This window comes from Giraffa tippelskirchi, chromosome 12 (assembly GCF_054371585.1).
Source record: "Giraffa tippelskirchi isolate mGirTip1 chromosome 12, T2T-mGirTip1v1.2.pri, whole genome shotgun sequence".
Classification (NCBI taxonomy): domain Eukaryota; kingdom Metazoa; phylum Chordata; class Mammalia; order Artiodactyla; family Giraffidae; genus Giraffa; species Giraffa tippelskirchi.
Genome location: NC_137286.1, coordinates 144,919,915 through 144,936,110, shown reverse-complemented (window position 1 = coordinate 144,936,110; position 16,196 = coordinate 144,919,915). Strand labels below are relative to the sequence as shown.

The following is a 16,196-nucleotide window of genomic DNA, read 5'->3' as shown; positions in this document are numbered from 1 at the left end:
ATAATTAGTCAACCCTATACTTTGAATGGGCTTCCCCAGTGGCTCACCAGTAAAGAATCCTCCTGCAATGCAGAAGACACAGGAGACTTGGGTTCAATCCCTGGATTGAGAAGATCCCCTGGAGGACGAAGTGGCCACCCACTCCAGCACTCTTGCCTGGGAAATCCCATGGACAGAGGAGCTTGGTGGGCTACAGTCCAAAGGGTCACAAAGAGTTTGCCATGACTGAGCACACACAGGACAGCCACATACCTTGAAAGGCAGATGATATTCTTCACCTGTGCTTTTTGGATTGTGGCGAGTCAAATTTATTTCTCCATGCTTGCTGTTTTGGTATAGGATTTTAATTACATTGGGGTTTGTGCATGACTGGGGTATCACTATAATTGCAATTTAAATACAAAATTGCTCAGCCATATCCATCTTGTTTGTTTTCCATGGTCATATGAAGGAGGGGGTGATGCCCTATATTTTCTCGCTCCTTAAGTAAAAACAATGACTCTTGGTTAGGAATTGAATGCAGGTTGGTTTGTTGTAATGGCAAATCTAATAGTGTAATTTTTAATAAATGAAAATCCTTGTAGCAAGTATAAGTAGTTTGCAGTATATTACAATCAGAGGGTTCCATAATAAAGTACTAATTGTAACTTGGCTGTAAATGTTACACTTTGTATGCAAATTGGTCTGCAGGGAGTTATTGTTTGGTGTACCATTGGTAAGAACACTAACATTAGCTTGTAATTTGTTTAAAGTGGCACGCCATTATTACTAATATATTAGATGTAGTTTATAGAAAAAATATTACTTCCTTGTGGAAGAGAGAAATATTTTGTTACTGTACTTTTTGAAATTTTTATTTGATGTGGACCATTTTTAAAGTCTTTATTGTATTTTTTACAACATTGCTTCTGTTTCATGTTTTGATTTTTTGGCCACAAGGCATATGGGATATTAGCTCCTGGAGTAGGGATTGAACCCATGCCCCCTGCATCGGAAGGCAAAGTCTTAACCACTGGGCCGCCATGAAAGTTCCTGTTACTGTGCTTTGAAGAAAAGTGGAGCAAGACCGCTCAGACTGAGAACCTGAGCATTTCATGCAGAGAACGGAAATCTATAGCACGTTATATAATTAAAATCTTTATTCACTCTGAATTATGTGTTTCATATCCTCATAGCAAAGGCTGCTCCTATTTTTGCAAACAAATTCTGATGCTGGTATTTTTTTATATCTTTTTTCTTCTTATATGCAAAATACAAATAGGTACAATAGCCTTATCAGCTTAGGTGGGCAGGAGAGCTGATGTCTGAACAGTAGTAGTTTCACTGAGAGTTGCCTTGTGGGTAATTATCTGGGTAAGTGATTTGAAGTGTGCATACGCATAAGCTGTTTGGCTGGAAATGTGGCAACCGATTACTTGCCGTTACTTGATTCAATACCAAGTAATAGTGCTTCCCTGGTGGCTCAGTGGTAAAGAACATGCCTGCCAACGCAGGAGACACAGGAGATGCGAGTGTGACCCCTGGGTCAGGAAGATCCCCGGCAGAAGAAATGGCAGCCCACTCCAGGATTCTTGCCTGGAGAACCCCAAGGAGAGAGGAGCCTGGGGTGGGCTACGGTCCATAGGGTTGCAAAGAGTTGGACACAACTGAGCTACTGAGCAACAACAATCGTAGTGCTGGTCTTTTGCCTCCTTGGGTAGGTTTATTCCTAGGTATTTTATTCTTTTTGTTGTGATGGTAAATGAGACTGTTTCCTTAATTTTTCTTTCTGCTCTTTCATTGCTAGTGTATAGGAATGCAAGAGATATTTATGCATTAATTTAGTATCCTGCAACTTCTAGAAAAATGGTACAGATGAACCTATTTCCAAGGCAAGAATAGAGACACAGATGTAGAATATGGACATGTGGACATGGAGGTGGGGAAGGAGAGAGTGGGATGAGCGTGGAGAGTAGCGATGGCCTATATACACTACCACGTGTAAAGTGCCTGGAGAACCCCATGGACAGAGCAGCCTGGCAAGCTACAGTCCATGGGTCCCAAAGAGCCGGACATTTTGACTGAAGTGACTTGGCACACACATATGTATAAAACAGATATGGAACGGGGGTCTCCTGCATTGCAGGTGGATTCTTTACCAGCTGAGCCATCAGGGAAGCCCCATAAAATAGACAGCTAGTAGGAGCCTACTGTATACAACAGGGAGCTCAGCTAGGTGCTCCGTGATGACCTAGAGGGGTGGGCTGGGGCTGGGAGGGAGACTTAGGAGGGAGGGGATATATGTATACATACAGCTGATTCACTTCACTGTGCAGCAGAGACCAGTGCAACATGGTAAAGCAATTATATTCTAATTTTTGAAAATGTGTATTATATAGAAAAATAAATAAATATGGTCTGTGTAGCAAATGAAAAGCAATATTAGTGCAATAGTGTGTGGAAAGCGGTGCAGACAGAACAGTGGTGATTCATATCTGTCTCTCTGCCCCAAGCCTGCTTTTCCAAGTTTAAGTTTAAGGACTCGAGTTATTCCTTGATGACTATGACCTGGCATGCCTGTGAAAAGGTACAAAGCAACACTAGCAATCGTCTGAAATAGTCCAGGACTTTTCCTAAAATGAGCCTGAAGGCACAGAGGGTAGGAGTTTCTCTTCCCGACTCAGTGGATAAATTAAATTGAGTCAAAAGTGTTGGGGAGCAAAGCCGGATCCCAAAGCTTGACCTGATTGAACTCAGTCCGTTGCCCCTGGACTTAGTCCACCGCCCCTGGTGAGACTTCTACTTCACTGGAATCAAGTCTCTGCTGGACATTTGGAAGTGCTCATGAGCTAGGTCAATGCGTAGTTGCTTCAGTCATGTCTGACTCTTTGCAACCCCATGGACTGTAACCCGCCAGGCTCCTCTGTCCATGGGAATCTCTAGGCAAGAACACTGGAGTGGGTTGCCATTTCCTTCTCCACAAGAGGTCCAGAGATGAAGTAAATCATGAAACACTTTGCAAATACAAGCCAGGGAAGACTGAACCCATGCAACGTGCTTTCATCAGCTTTGTTTTGGTTTCGTATAATACACAGTACTTATTCTTTGCTGTTCAAGACCTTGATTTTATAGTATTCATGATATGGTGTTTGGATATGACCATGATTTCTAAAAATTTACTCTCAGATAACTAGGATGCAAGACAAACAGGAGTGCCACTCCTTCTAAATGTGCTTTTCTTTACTTGGCTAACAGGTTTCTGTGATCTATAGAAGCACGTGATCAGGCAAGCCTACCCAGTCTTGTGTCGGTCACGGGCTTTCTTCGGAGGACCGTGGGCTGTGCGATGCTCTTAGCCAACATGCAGGAGGCGGGGGAGTTCAGGAGGGTAATTGATTTGGAGAATAAATCAGCAAGTTCACACTGGGGCTAGAAAACACAGCCTCCCTCAGCATTTTAATAGATAGACAATCATTAATTTTACCCCAAATTACAAGCATGCTTATAATGTTTCAACAGCTGTTGATTAATTGTCGGACAGCAATAATGGGAGGATGAGAAAATCTTGTTGATAGAAAGTTCAGAAAGGTCAGCAAATTTACGTGGAACACAGCTGTCCCTTCTAACCTCCAGTGAAACTGTCAGACCATCCATCGCCCTGCCTGGAACCAACTCTTCTGGGCTATAGGATGCATATTTTCTTTTTCTCAAGAATAAATTATGCTGATTTATCATTACAGCATTAAAAAGCTGTTGGACTTTTTTTTAATGTGAATACGCTTTGTAATTTTAATTCAGGAGGGTGCAAAGAGTAGAGAAAGATGGTGAATCTATGTTTCTTGTGAGAAAAAGCCTGAGGTCATGGACTGCCGCGTGTTGCTGCTATTGGACATTTCAAGAGGGTGCGTGGGTGTTCTACCCACTAGGTGGACTTTTTTTTGTTTTTAATTTTTATCCTCTTTGAGCCTGAGTTTCACTATCTTTAGGATATGAATAAGAATTCTTATTTTGCCATGTTATTGGAATACTTGAAGAATGTGCATATGATGTCCAAGTGTAGATACTCACCCACTAAAAATATGCAATAAATATTTCTCTTAGAACTTCCCTGACAGTGCAATGGTTAAGAATCCACCTTCCAATGCGGGGGACACAGGTTCGATGCCTGGTTGGGAAATGTCCCACAAGCAGCAGGGCAACCAAGCCCATGTGCCACAACTAGGACCCAATCCAACCAAACAGAAAAATAAATATTAAAAAAAAACAACAACAAGGAAATAAAGAGAGATGTAAATACAATATAATTTAATCCTCAAAAAGAAAAGCATTAATAAAAAATAAATCCTCTCACCTTTCCTTTCTCTGCCCTTCCAAAGTGAATATGAAATAAGAGATTGGTTTTAATTGTTGAAAAGCAAAACAAGTAAACAAGTACCTTTAATTATGAGTTGGATAATTTCCTTATCTGCATGCCATTCTGATCTTCGGACAATTTGAGCTAAATTATAAATATTGTATGGCAGATGCAGAAATACGTTTTGTTGATTTTTTACAAGAATAAGATGTGTACATACTGTTTAGGACATAGGGGTTCTTTTCATGCAATAAGGTTGAACCTGCATCTACCAATTCTGTACTATTGTAGAATAATAAATATGAGAAAAAAATCAAACCTAGGAAGAATATTAAAAAATCGCCATAGCTATGTCAGTGACAGTGCCTGGTGAATCACCATTTAGAACTACTTGAACTAAGAAACAGCAGCTGAAAAGTAGCACGTGACACATGTAAATGTGAACTTGACTGGGACAGAAAATGATTCCCTCTCGCCGTGTTTCCCTAGCTCCCAGAGATCCCTGCCTGACAATCACAGATGAGTCTCTGCCTATCAGAGCCAAGCTTGTTTGTGGGGTGGTGTGAGAAAGCATAGTCATACTCTGCTTTCATAGCATGACTATGTATCGTCATGAAGGCGGAGTCAGGCGGATGGCTGCTGCGGCGGCTGCGTCACAAAGGAAGACTGTCCCGGTTATTGTCGATGCAGTAAAAGTGGGATAAGAGCAGGGATGGAAAGAGATGGACAGAACCGGGATATCTTCTTCCTCTGGCATGGACAGGGCTGTGTGTTAGGCTGGGGGTTGAGGAGATGCTTACGGACCTGACCACTGGGTTCTCGGTGTGAGACGTCAGAGGTAAAGCGGTAAGTTAGAATGTGAAAGATGTACACGCGAGGCTGCGGGTTCGGATGGCACAGTCGGTCCCCTAAGTGGAGATGTCACGAGAGCTCAGACATGATTCTGAACAGAGATTAAACGAGTCTGGAGCATAGAGTTTGTTCATTCTTGGCCTTCTTCCCTTGCTTTCCTTCTGAGCTTCCCGCTTGTCCAGTGGGTTCCCCAGCAAGGGGACGGGCCGTGGTTATGGGATGAAACTGCCCTTGAGGACCACCCGCACCCCCGTTTGCTGTTCCACTCTGATCCAGCGCTGGTCTCAATCTGAACCACTTTTTCTTCGCCTTTCACATTTCTTCACGATCCTTAAACTCAACTTTGCCAAACTCAAACTGCAATCCTAGAGAAGTCCATGCTGCAAAAATCTAAGCCGGGGCAATTTTTTTGCTCTGAAAATTCTAGCTGCAAGTAGCTCAAACTTTTGGAGCATTACAACAGTTCCCGGGGAAGAAGCACAACTTTGTTTCAAAATAAAACTAGCTTTAACTTTGCTCATCTTAAAATAGCACATATTCATAGTAAAATGTAAGCAACATAAAATATTATTTTAAAAATATTATTCCAAATTTCCTGATCCTAAAATAATCACATCCTTGGCATTCATTATTATAAGTCTTTGTTTACCCATATATAAGTCCTGATCTTATAATTTCATTTTCTATTAACAATGACAGTTTAAATTATTTTATATTTTTAATAAATATATTTTACATGACCAGTTTTCATGGTTGCACTTTTTAAAACAAGCTGCTTAATTATAGACTTAACATTGCCTTAAGATTTTTTAGGATTATAATTAACATTCTGAACATCCTTGTACATCTTAAAAAACTTTCTAATTTATAAGTTGCATGATTAAAAATTTATTTAAATGCTATGATTGTTCAAAAGGTTGTGCAACTTATGTAGGTCTTTTTCCACGCACCCTTAATAATACTAGTCAATACTTTTAATTACATTGTATCTATTAGATAAATAAACACTGCTTTATTTTATTATTTTGACTTAATATAGGTATTTTTAAAAATCTATTTTTTATCTACTTATTGGCCTTTTGTGCTTCTCATTTTTCTAACAGAATGGCTTTTTAAAAATGTTTGTTTTCTGATCCTTTTTTTCCTATGGAATTTTTTTTTCTTTTTACTGGTTTATATGAGCTCTTTGGGACTTCCCCTTTGGCTCAGTGGTAAAGAACCCACCTGCAATGCAGGAGATGCAGGTTTGTTCCCTCTGGAAGATTCCCTGTAATGGAAATGGCAACCCACTCCAGTATTCTTGCCTGGGAGATCCCATGGAAGGAGGAGCCTGGTGGGCTGATGTCTTTGGGGTCTCAGAAGAATTGGACACAACCGAGCGACTGAACGACAGCGAGCTCTTTGTATATCGAGCTACAGAAAGAATATTGTACCCAGTCTTTCTGGGTTATTTGTTAATCTCAGTCGTGCTCATATTTTTTGGTATAGAGTTTTAAGCATTACGTGTTTACCTCTATTTTATCAACACTTTGGAATGTGGGTTCTTGTATATTAGAATTTTTGTATAACCTGAATTTAAATCGAGGTACTTTGCTTCTGTACTTTCTCCAGTGGCTTATACCTGAGCTATTACATAGTTAAATACAAGCTCTTTAAATGGAACTGGTTCTCTATCATGGCATTCCAAGTGTGATAATGGTTGGGAGAAAGAATATAAGAAGGAGAAACTGGAAGCTTGCCGTGATCGGTGCTGAAAGGCTCTCTGTACTACCGTGAGGGTGGGGTGGGAATTCGAGACATTTAGAAGGGTGGTTTCACTGCAAATTTGACTGTGCCAAGAGTTAATGAGGGTAGGGAGCATTACCTGACTATTGACCAACATTGATCAATTAACCAGCTCTCCTGTTTTACATATGTTTATTTGGTGATGAAATTTAATTGGGCACTGCTAGAACTGCATAGTGTTTTTACAGAGGATAAGAAGATTCTTAGTTTATTGCCGTATCTTAAAAGGACCTTTATGTCGCGCCTGCCGTGGTTAATTGTTTGGTATTATCACTGTCAGCTTCACTCCCAGATTATTCTATAGATGTGTAGGAGGGAAGCTAATCAGACAGTGTCTTCTAACTTGCCCTCCCTGGATATTAATTGTACTTTATAAGACATTCATATAAGCTGTCGGAGAGACCTTGATGATAGGGTTTATGGTTGGGAGGTTATTAATATTATTATTAAGGAGGATTTAATGAGCCAGACATTGTTCTAGGCACTTTACATGAATTATCTCACGGAATCACCGTTTTTCAGATAAGGAAACTGAGACTGGAGAAGTGTGCTATCTTGATTCAAATCATCTAGGTAAGAAAGTGGTAGAATGAAGACTCTTAAGTCGTGAATTGTGAACGCTTGGGCTTTTCTGAAACCCAAGACTGTGTTCCTCAGCACTGTGTGAAGATTTCAGAAATGGGGGCAGCTTTGAAACCATAACAATCTTTGCAAAACCTGGAAGAAATAGTCCAAAGACTGAAAGTACTGTATTATCTACATCCACCAAGAATTTGTAGCAGCTACCGTCTGGAATAAAAGCTAGTCTCGGCATTAGAAGATCCACCAGAAACTTGACAATATTCCTGACAGAATTTTTTGGCTACAAAATAGGAAATATTTCTCCAAAGCACAGCACTTGAGAAAATGTGACATGCCAAACAACAGTCACCCAGGTGATTCAAAGTGAGGTAAAGCCAGCTGATGTTGAGACTCAGAATCCATGCAAGTCTACAGCATCTGCAAAGTCAAAGTGGCAAGTCAAGCAATTGCACCCAAATGTGTATTTTCCATGTGAATCCCTTGTGTGTGTGTGTGTGTGTGTGTGTATGAAAATGTCTCCCTCCTCCAAAAGTAAAAAGGAAAAATAAAAGGCCCAAGAGTGTATCAAGCAAAGAAAGACAGATGCATCAACTTTCCACGCTTTTTGGTTAACCCCCTTGGAACTGTGTTGTTTTGAGGACTTGGAAATTGTCAGATCAGTTGCTGGTTTTTTAATTTATCCATCTCAGTAAGTCAGAAAGAGAAACACAAATCTCATATATTAACACGTATATGTGGAATATAGAAAATGGTACAGATGAACCTGTTTGCAGGGCTTTCAGAGATACAGGTGTAGGGAATGGACGTGTGGACAAAGGGGTGGGGAGGAGGGAATAGTGTGAATTAGGGGATTGAGACTGACATGTATATACATACACCACCACGTGTAAACCAGCTGGCAGGAGGAAACCTGCTGTAAAGCACAGGGAGCTCAGCTGTGATGACCTAGAAGGGCGGGATGGGGGGTATATACTTATGTTGCTGTTCACTTGCTAAGTCGTATCTGATTCTGTGACCCCATGGACGGCAGCGCACCAGGCTTCCCTGTCCTTCACTGTCTCCTGGAGTTTGCTCAGATTCATGTCCATTGAGTCGGTGATGCTATCTAACCATCTCTTCTCTTTGTTGTGCAGCAGAAACTAATACAGCATTGTAAAACAACTGTCCTCCGATGAAAAAAAGAAAGCTGCATGGGGATGATGTCATCATTTCATCACTTCTTCCTCTTGCTGTAGAACACACAGAATGTGTCTGTGTCTGCGGTTGCAGAGAATGATTGTTTAATAGACAATGCCGTCTGACCTCTGTCCACTCAAATTGGTGTACATCAAACAAGCTGCTGCTGCTGCTGCTGCTAAGTCGCTTCAGTCGTGTCCGACCCTGTGTGACCCCATAGACGGCAGCCCACCAGGCTCCTCCGTCCCTGGGATTCTCCAGGCAAGAATACTGGAGTGGGTTGCCATTTCCTTCTCCAGTGCATGAAAGGGAAAAGTGAAGGCGAAGTCGCTCAGTCGTGTCCGACTCTGTGCGACCCCATGGACTGTAGCCCACCAGGCTCCTCCGTCCATGGGATTTTCCAGGCAAGAATAATGGAGTGGGGTGCCATTGCCTTCTCCGTCAAACAAGCTAGCCATCTATAAAATTACTCTTGCCTTTTTTTGTTCTTATTTCTTAACTTTGCAATGCTACATAGACATCTATATATACTTTCAATCCAGTATATTTCGTGTGATAAACAATGGATAATTTATGTTTTGGTAGGAACTGTAAGAGATTTCCAGGGCGTTCTGGTATCCATTATTTTCGTACAAGTAAATCTGACAATTGAACATTGAGTCAAAACTGAACTTCCTCTTCTATGGTGGAATTTAAAACTTAGGTGAATGCTAATGTTTGGATGTAGCTCCTTGGGAAGAAAACCTTCACAAAAATGGATTGTATTATATCAATTTGGGGCTCGTGTGCACTTCCACCATAAAAACACTAGAAAAGACAAGAAGCTATAAAACAAATGAAAAATGAGCCACAGGCATAAATTATAAAAATGAAAATATATGAAAATATCTTGTAGCTTCTTTTAGCAATTATGCTGAAACCAAATCGAACACTTGAGAAAAGTGTTGGAGGATTGTCAGAAGTCAAATTGGAGGATTTGGAAGTGTCAGTTTTCATTGTGCCTCTGCACTGCTGGCTTAGATAAAGCCTGTGTTTGGATAGACCCAAATGGGAGTAATGGATTCAAAGAGGAGTAAACGAAAACCATGTCTGCAAACCACTGTATCAGCGGACATCACAGTAGAGACAACTGCTGAAGAGCATAAAGCTCCCGATGCACTTGTCCCGGAGATAACCTTTCAAGTCAGAAATGCATTTGCTAGGGTCTGGCAAGAAGCAGCTCCCTTGCTTGTTTTCTGATAAAGAAGACTTTGACAAAGTCTTTGACAAAGGCAAAGATAATCAAAGACCATCCATGGTTGTCAATTAGTTTCTTTAGCTCTGACTTCTGTTCCTAACTCCACTTTTAAGTCCGTGTTCACGTAACATGTTTGATCTGGATTTGCTTAGAAAGATGGATGGTAATAAAAAAAAATGACTTTTTATATTTTTATCCAAAATTTACATTTCTCTAACAGAAAACTTCAATGCTTGCCTCCTCGACTTTTTTTCCTATTATTTACTATTTTTCTTAGAAATTGTGAGCATGGTCTCCACTATGATTTCAACTGCCGTCTGTTGCTGCTGTTTAGTCATTATGTTGTGTCCAACTCTTTTGTGACCCCGTGGACTGTAGCCCACCAGGCTTCTCTGCCCATGGGATTTCCCGGGCAAGAATACGAATGGCTTGCCATTTCCTTCTCCAGGGGATCTTCCAAACCCAGGGATCAAACTTGCGTGTCCTGCATTGGCAGGTGGATTTTTAACCGCTGAGCCACCGAGGAAGTCCATTATTTCAATTCTTTTTAGTTAAATGCTATTTGAGTTTACAACTTTGTCCTAAACGTCAAAATCTAAAAAGAAAAGTGTGATGATCTAGAGTAAAAACTTTTTTTTTTTTTCTTATAATTCCAAATGAGATCAGCAAAAGGTAGCAAAGAGGCTATTTTTATTTACTCTGGTCCCTTCCATGACCTGCTTTTCTTCCCAATCATGGCTTGAGAATTGGTGAGAGGTGAGGCAGCTCCCATCATTTTTGAAAGAATTTATCTCTTTACCACATGAGCAGTTTTAGGTTTCTGATGAAGTTGAGAGGAAGGCGCGGGATCTCCCTGCTCTCATCATTTTTCATCCTTTCCTTGGCTTATCCCTCATCCCCAGTGTTAGACGATCCACAGGTGAGAGGTCCATTTGAGACCAGCTTGGGGGAATTCAGCCACAAACAGAAACTGGGAATGAGATTAGGGGAGAGTCAACGTGCTCCCTCTCCTGTGGGCAGTGGGGAGGGAGATTAACAAAACAAAACGAAACAAACAACTATTGAATCTTTGATCTGAGTTGGAAGTTTGAATGGAATGAGTACATTGATAAATCAGTTCAGCGTGTTCTCTGCAGGAAGCACAAAGCATTTCATGTCTAGCACAGCTAGACATCCTCGTCCAGGAATGTCTCTGTCTTCTTTTTTATCCCTAGGCAAATATTTCAGATGGAAACTTCCAAGACATTAGAATGTCATATGAATAATCGATGTCAAGGCTGCTTTCCAAGAAATTCTCTTTTACTTAATGTTTGATCCCCATTTCAGTCTCTTCTCCCCATCTGGCACTTGTCACTTAGGCAGATGGCCACCAGCTGGAAGGGCAAGCTGTGTGTCTCCCCTCCGCATCCGGGGGGCTCAGAGACGCGGCGTGAACTGTACTACGTCACTCCATTAGGCGACCGCAAGCGCAGACACTGCCTTGTCAACCTGTCACCACCTGAGGGCTCCCAGAGGGACTTCCTTTATGAATCTGGGATCTTACGTTGTGTTTTGTGATGTCATGATGCCCCATATTGGCTTCATATAAGAGAATGTAGCTAGTATATCTTCATAATCTAACTCTCCCAATTAAGAGGGTACACAGGACAGCAGTGAGCTACTTTAAATGAAAAGATGGAGAGAGACAGAAGTCTTTAAAGAAATCCCAGCTCAAGTCCAGGCATAGTTTAAGGATCAGATTTATTCTACCCTAACAAATATGTCTGTATTATTATGACTATTTTGTGCCAATACTAAGATTTTTCAGCAATTTAAAATAGCCTAATGCTCTATGAATGTGGTGGCTGTAATATATGTGCTTTGCTCCTGGGTTTCTGAAAGAAATGCCCTCTTTTTTCAAAGACATCTTGTTACTCTGCATTCTTACTCCCTTCTCACATGTGAAAATTAGTCCTGGTTAATTTCATTGCTGGGCTTCCCAGATGGTGCTAGTGATAAGAAGCCTGCCTGTCAATGCAGGAGATCTAAGAGATGCTGGTTCAATCCTGGGTCCGGAAGATCCCCTGGAGGAGGAAATGGCAACCCACTCCAGTATTCTTGCCTGGAGAATCCCATGGACAGAGGAGCCTGGTGGGCTATAGTCCATGGGGTCGCAAAGAGTCAGACACGACTGAAGCAACTTTGCACATACGCAGTTTCATTGATGCCACTGTTCTTTGAGAAGCTTCTTGCTGTGTTGGTCTTAGTCCCTGAGACTTTGGGTCGGCCAGAAGATACATGGTTCTTCAGAAGAAACTCTGTTCCATTTACAAACGCCTGGCTTTTCCCTCCTTCTTATAGATGCATGTTCATAGGGGAGGGGAACAGAGGATGAAATAAAAATGCAGAGTTGCTCACTACCTATGTCTGTTTGTACGTACCTGTACATATCTGCAAGAGACACGCACAGAACTGTTGTGCTTCTGTTGATATAAATCCACACCAAACAACATACATTTTTCCATTCATTCTCATGCAGTGAGCTTGTTGTATCTCAAAACACCCTATGATTTTTTTTAAATGGCTGCACATTCTCCAGTTTATGGCTAGATCATACTTATTTAAATGCTCACTATTAGACATTTAACTTTCTGATTTCTTAAACTTTTAAAATAAAATACTCAGTAAAAGTGGGTTGTTGTTTTTTTTTTTTTTTTGAGCATATGCTTGAAAATTTAGTTCCTAGAAGGGGAATTTCTGGGTCTAAGGATGTGTACAAAGGTAAGTCTCACATTTTTATCCTCTGAAATTTCTCACGGAGGGCGCGTCTCCCTGCAGTAAGTGTGGGTGTTTGAGAATACCGTCTGGTTGTTCTGTGGGAGGCCAGCTGGCCACTCTGTGTTTCTCTGTCCTCTCGGCCCTGACGCAGCTTTGAAGCTCTGTCTCGGGGCAACCGTGGGGTCTCTGCTTCTGTCCTGGGACTCCTAGATCTCAGCAGTTCCAGGTCAGCTCATGGCATTGAATCTCTGGGCAACTTGCTGCTCTGTTATCTGCACACGCTGAAGCCAGGGTTTGATAAGAAAAGCTTCCCCGATGGTAGGATGCTCATCAGAAAGGAAATCCAGCATTTGACTGTGTCTGGTCACAATTGATGAGGCTGCTTTAAAGTGTCCGTTGACCTCTCTGCCAATTTCTCTGCCAGTACAACCAGGATGACTATTTCATAGTGACGAGTGTCTACTCCCTAACATGTAGCACGATGTGATTTTAGATTTATTCAAGTTAATGTTTGAGCAAGTCCTGTTACACAAACTGCATGCTCTATGACCAAGGGGTGTCTGGTCTCACTTCCCGTTCTACCCTTAGCAGCTGACACAATGCCTGACGATCCCTGTGGTTTCATAAGTGAATGTGCTTAGTCGCTCATTCCAACTCTTTCGACCCCATGGACTGCAGCCTGCCAGGCTCCTCGGTCCACGAGGATTCTCCAGGCAAGAATACTGGAGTGGGTTGCCATGCCCTCCTAAAGGGGATCTTCCCAACCCAGGGATCGAATCCAGGTCTCCTGCACTGCATGTGGTTTCTTTACCAGCTGAGCCACCAGAGAAGCCCAATAGACAAATGAATGGATGCATAACTCCCTGCTGTTGTTCAGTCCCTGAGTCACGTCCTACCCTTTGCGACCCCATGGACTAAGCACCCCAGCCTTCCCTGCCCTTCACTATCTCCCGGAGTTTGCTCAGATTCACGCCATTAACTCCCTGCCTTATAAAAACTGGATAAAGTGAACATGTTTGAAAGCACTTTAAATAGTAGAGAAGACTCTAACGTATATACGACTGTTCTCCCCCCAGGCAGTGGTCCTCAAATGTTTGGTGGCTGTGCATCAGATTAACTCAAGGAACTTTGGTAACGAAGTGTTACTGCCTAGAGATTCTGATTCTGGTATAGGTGAGCCCTTGCAGGAGGTTCATAAATCTTCTGTTTCAAGGTCACCCAGCCTGAACTCTGTTTTTGCTCCATTGCTGTATGTTGCATTTGATGTGTCAGTCTCCATGCACGATTTTGACATTGTCTGAGATGAAATGAAGACGTGCAAGATGAAAGTAACTCATCCCACTTATTGAAGAAGAAATTATGGTTTAGGCAGATAAGGCAGGAGGAGTAAGGGATGACAGAGGATGAGATGGTTGGATGGCATCACCAACTCAATGGACATGAGTTTGAGTAAACTCTGGGAGTTGGTGATGGACAGGGAGGCCTGGCGTGGTGCAGTCCCTGGGGTCGCAAAGAGTTGGACACGACTGACTGACTGAACTGAACTGAAGGTAAAGAGCTTGCCCAATGTCATACAAAATTCAGGACCAAAATATGTGACCAAGTTTTACAGATTTCAAAGCCCCAATTCTTCTGATCGCTGTAGACCATCTCACACCTTCTATTGTTTAGAAGTAAGTGATTAACAAATTCAGGAAGTCTTAAATGTTAGTCATCTGATTATTGGCTTAAAGTGTAAAATATGAAAAATATAGCTTTTGACAAGTGAGTTAATTTATGAAGTCACTACACAAATAGTTATTGCCTGTTGCTACCAGGTCTTAGAGGTATTCCCAAATTGTTTAATATTGCTAAGTCACTTCAGTCCTGTCCAACGTTTTGCAACCCAATGGACTGTAGTCCCCCAGGCTCCTCTGTCCATGGAATTCTCCAGGCAAGAATACTAGAGTGGGTTGCCATGCCCTTTTCCAGGGAATCTTCCTGATTCAGGGATCGAACCCACATGTCTTATGTCTCCTGCATTGGCAGGGGGTTTCTTTACCACTAGTGCCACCGGGAAGCCCTTGTTTACTATCACACAGGTACAAGTTATTTCTTCTAGTTTTCTTTAAATAGACTTTTTTGGGTTTTTTTTGGCTTTAATGTTCCACATTTTTGTTGTATCTTTGAAAGGTGTCTATGCTTCAGAGGTTTTCTTTCTTTTTTAAAAATAAATTATTATGCATTTTTATTTTTGGCTCTGCTGGGTTTCTGCTGCTGCCCCGGCTTTTCTAGTTGTGGAGAGCTGGGGCTACTCTCCAGTTGTGGTTCACAGGCTTCTCTTGTTGCAGAGCATGGGCTCTAGGGCTTGATGGCTTCAGTAGCTGCAGTGCGTGGGCTCAGCAGCTGTGGCTCCTTGGCTCTAGCACACAGCCTCAGGAGTGATGGCACACAGGCTTACTTGCTCCACGGCATGTGGGATCTTCCCGGATCAGGGATGGAACCCGTGTCTGTTGCATTGGCAGGCAGATTCCATACCACTGAGTCCCCAAGAAAGCCCAGAGATTTTCATTATAAAGTTCACTTACTGTTTATAAAATATTTGTTGATCATCACTGCCTTTCTTTGGGATTGGAATGAAAACTGACCTTTTCCAGTCCTGTGGCCACTGCTGAGTTTTCCAAATTTGCTGGCATATTGAGTGCAGGACTTTAACAGCATCATCTTTTAGGATCAAATTGCCAACATCCACTGGATCATAGAAAAAGCAAGAAAGTTCCAGAAAAACATCTACTTCTGCTTTATTATGGCAAAGCCTTTGACTGTGTGGATCACAACAAACTCTGGAAAGTTCTTAAAGAGATGGGAGTGCCAGACCACTTTACCTGCCTCCTGAGAAATCTGTATGCAGGTCAAGAAGCAACCATTAGAACTAGTTGGACCATCCCTGATTCCCGGGAAGATCCATCCTGGGTTCCATCCCTGATCCGGGAAGATCCCACATGCTGTGGAGCAAGTAAGCCTGTGTGCCATCACTCCTGAGGCTGTGTGCTAGAGCCAAGGAGCCACAGCTGCTGAGCCCATGCACTGCAGCTACTGAAGCCATCAAGCCCTAGAGCCCGTGCTCTGCAACAAGAGAAGCCTGTGAACCACAGCTGGAGAGTAGCCCCAGCTCTCCACAACTAGAACCATTGGACCAATGGGCTGGTTCCAAATCTGGAAAGGAGTATGTCAAGGTTATATATTGTCATCCTGCTTATTTAGCTTATATGCAGTGTATCATGTGGAATGCCAGGCTGGATGAAGCACAAGCTGGAATGAAGATTGCCAGGAGAAATATCAATAACCTCAGATATGCAGATGATACCACACTTATTGCAGAAAGCAAAGAAGAACTGAAGAGACTCTTGATGAAAGTCAAAGAGGAGAGTGGAAAAGTTGGCTTAAAACTCAACATTCAAAAAACTGAGATCATGGCAGCTGGTCCCATCACTT

General features: G+C 42.0%; 2 long non-coding RNA genes across 2 annotated transcripts in view; both read left to right on the top strand.

Moving 5' to 3' along the window:
• The window catches only part of LOC145529126 (uncharacterized), a 125,792-nt gene that overhangs the window by 87,870 nt on the left and 21,726 nt on the right, over positions 1–16,196 (top strand). The gene's annotated exons all lie outside the window — the stretch shown is intronic.
• Positions 5,028–10,152, top strand: LOC145529127 (uncharacterized). Its single transcript, XR_014070942.1, has 2 exons — positions 5,028–5,179; positions 8,686–10,152. It is a non-coding gene; the product is annotated as an uncharacterized LOC145529127 (long non-coding RNA).